Below are 3,761 nucleotides of genomic sequence, written 5' to 3' on the forward strand. Positions count from 1 at the left end.
AAGAAACCTCAGTTCTAAGTTAGCATTGCATTCTCAATCCCAGAATGAAGCCTGTCTCACAAACACACACCTTGACACAAAAAAATAGTTTCAAAAATTTGCCTCCACTAGTCCGGTTGTCTGCTGCTGGGTTTTTCCCCTTTCTTTGAGAGGACTGTTGTGTTAGTTCCCCTTTTTCTAGCACCCTCCAAAAGCTTTCTGGATACCTAAAGGTTCCTAATATCCCTACTCCCATGGTCCCTAATGCTGCCTTTTGATACACTGTAAAAAAAAAAAAGTACTTTTCTTCTCTCAGAAAATCACTAGAAAATGTTACAAATAATTACACAGAAAATAAAGAAATAATAAATATAAAAATAAAAAATAATAAATAAAAAAAGAAATTACAAGTAACAGTGAATTCAATGTGAGACTTTGAAATAGTATTTTCTTTAAAATGTACTCCAGTAATCTGTTTCATGTACAGCTATGAAATATCTTTTTTTTACAGTGTACTGTACATTTAAGATTTGATATGCGATGAGCCTCTGTTTTGTTGATTAAACAGACAAAAAGACAATGTCTGAAGCCTCTTTCTGTGTGCTTTATTTCTGTGTGATATGCGATTTCGGAGAACGCAGGAGGTGTGTGGTTTTATAATGCCCTCTGGGAGATTAGAAGGAGGGACGAACCATAGCGGGAGTCCCGAGTCTTTGCTACAGAGAGAAAGACAAGCGACAGCACTGTTTCCCTTCCATCATACATGCCTGTAAAGAACCGCTCAGGAGCCATCGAGATGGTCAATCAGGGCTGCTGGCTGACGATGTTTACTGCTACGACAGGTACGCGCGCTAATGCAAGCTTGGTGACTCTCTTGTGTTGTGAACCCATGCTGACACACTCCCACGCTGTGTGTGTGTGTGCAGCAGCGAGTGTGTGGAGCGTAAGGAGAATCCCGACTCTTCTTCTGCTCTGCTGCGAGGGAAACATGTGCAACAAGAAGTTTCACTACAGTCCAGAGATGAATCAGAGTTGAGGAACACAACACACACTCAGATGTTTCAGTGTGAGGCTGCTGGGACTGAGCTGAAATAACATAGCAGCACGCTTCTCTGGACAAAAAAGCGGCTGCTTGATGTATGAATCTATTATTACACTTTCTCTTATCTATTCATGTAGATTTGAACCTAAAATCATTTGATTTCTAATATAAATAATCACTGCTTGTCATTTTAAGATGCACAAAAATTGTGAAGAAAAGGTTGCATGTTTCTTTTAATTTCTCTGAAACCAAACCAATAAAAAAATACAGAAAAAACAGTAAAATTTTGAAATATTATTAAAATTTAAAATAACTATTTTCTGTGTGAATATCCCCGTTAAACTGTAATTTATTTCTGTGATGCGCAGCTGTAAATTTTCAGCATCATTACTCCAGTCTTCAGTGGTCACATGATCTTCAGAAATCATTCTAATATGATGATTTGCTGCTCAAGAAACATTTTTTTGTGTGGTTTTGTGTGGTTTTTGTTAAAACCACATTTTATTTATATGCATTTTAAAATCCTTTTTTTTCAGGATTCACAGATAAATAGAAAGTTCAAAAGAACAGCATTTATTTTATATAGAAATATTTTGTGACATCATAAATATCTTTACTGTCACTTTTGATTAATTTAATGAATGTAGAAAAGAAAAGAAACATTTTTTGACCCTATTTTTTGAGTAAATTTTTATTTTTTTGCTCTCTCTCTCCTCTCCCCATCTTCCCCCTCATCTCTCTCTCTCTCTCCTCCCACACCACACCCTTCACCTCACCTTCTTCTTCAAGTCTTCATTCAATTCCAATATTTGCTTTATTGCCCCATGACATTTGTTACAATGTAATTGCCGGAAGCATAAAGTTTTTTCCCGGTACTCTTGAATTTAGAACAGATGCAACAAAAACATGCATTTATCTACCCTCTCTCCTAGAAGAACTAACATTTCCCTAATCCTAGCTTCCGCATCCCTTTTTCTCAATTCAATACAGTGTAGTGTGGGTGTGGTGTGTGTGTGTGTAGTCTCTCCTCCCTCTTTTTATGCCTCTCAGCATGTATCGCCTTCTGCTCAAGTAAGGAGTACCCCTCTGTTCCCCCCATTTTGGAAAACATCTCTCTCTCTCTCTCCCTCTCCTCCTCTTTGCACCCCTCCCCACTCTCCAATTCTCTCTCCGGAGCATTCTCCCCCCTCTCCTTCCGTCTCTCTCGCTCCTCTTCCTCTCTCCTGCACCTCTCTCTTCGTCTCTCTCCTCTCCTCCTCGCGCCGTCCTTCCATCCTCCTCCCTCTCTCATCGATTCTCCTCTCCTCCCTGCCTCCTCCCTCCTCGCCGCTTTTCCCCTCGAATCTCCTCCCCGCTCCTTCCCACGTCCCCTCCCCTCCCTCCTTCCCCTCCTCCTCTCCACCTCCCTCCTACCTCGTCTACCCCCCTCTTTCCCTCCCCTTCCCTCCCTTTCCCTCTCCTCCCCTCCTCTTTTTCCTCTCTCAAGCAAAAACCTCCAACTCTCCTCTCTGCTCGCTTCTCTCCCTCCCCTTTCTTCCTTTCGTTCCTCTTCTCTCTCCCTCTCTCCTCTCCCTTTTCGCGCTCCGCTCTCCCTCCTCCTCTCTCTCTCTCTCTCGTCTCTCCAGCCACATCTAACCCGTTCCCCCGCAGCCGGACTGTTTTGCCACGTTCTGTACTCTCTGAGTCCCGTCTTGCTGTCGCCGTCATTCGCATCATCTCGTTCTGGAGTAACCGTCGTCGAAAAGCTGTCGTACCCGCCGCTGCTCGTGCCGTCACAGGTACTGTACCTCATCTCAATACACTGAATATCTGAACATGTGTTTTGGAGAGCAGCAGTGTTTGGGAATCTTTCACATATCTACTCCTTCATAATAACAACAGTCAGTTAATCTATCACTGGGTGGCAGATGTTTCATTCACTGTATTTTTTGTCTTGTTTTCCAGTGCAGTTTAAGATCAGTATCTGCCAGTGGGCTCAGAAAAACAAACTTACTTTATTTTTCTGACCCCATTGGCAGATATGAAAAATCATATCTTGTCATTTTGCATCTCAAGTCAGTGTTAAGTATCATTGAAATTGTATTACTTTTTTTATATATAAATTATTTTGAAATTAATTTAATTTTATTTTCATTTCATTTTATTTTTTTTCTAAAAAGTTTTTTAGTAATTTTGTTGCGAGTTTGTAATTATTTTTTTACGATCTGAAAATATAAATGTAAGGAGGTTTTTTATATAATATTTTTATTTTATGTAATTAAGGTTTTATTTTATTTTCAAGTAATAAAAATGGTTTAGATTTTAACCTTGTCCTCAAAGTAATCTTGTTCTGAGAAAGTTTTAGGTACTGGAAACAAGACAAAATCACTAAATAAGGAGATATAATTTTTCACAGTGTCCCAGTAGCTTGTTTCTTGTCTTGCCCAGATTTTCTTATTCCAGAGGAATATTGATCGAGCAACATTCAAATCTCAGTTGTTGTTGTTTTGTCTCATTTTAGAGACATTTATACACCAGAAAGAATGAATCTATTTATCTGTAGGATTCATACTTTCCCAGAAATCTCTATGAAATAAATTTGTAACAATCTTCATGGTGGTGGTACTAAGTCAAAGCATTGTTGATTGGTCCATATATTAACCAGCGCTGAGATCTGATTGGTTGTCAATAACGTAATCATGTCCATGCGAGGTTTTCTCACTGTAGCACATGAGAATCCACACATCAGTGTTTTTGGAGC

At 39.5% G+C, this 3,761-nt stretch overlaps 1 pseudogene; it reads left to right on the forward strand.

The window, feature by feature from the left end:
- The first annotated feature begins 775 nt into the window (after nucleotides 1-775).
- LOC109073742 overlaps nucleotides 776-3,761 on the forward strand; it is a 10,592-nt pseudogene continuing 7,606 nt past the window's right edge.

This window comes from Cyprinus carpio, chromosome B6 (genome assembly GCF_018340385.1).
Source record: "Cyprinus carpio isolate SPL01 chromosome B6, ASM1834038v1, whole genome shotgun sequence".
NCBI lineage: Eukaryota > Metazoa > Chordata > Actinopteri > Cypriniformes > Cyprinidae > Cyprinus > Cyprinus carpio.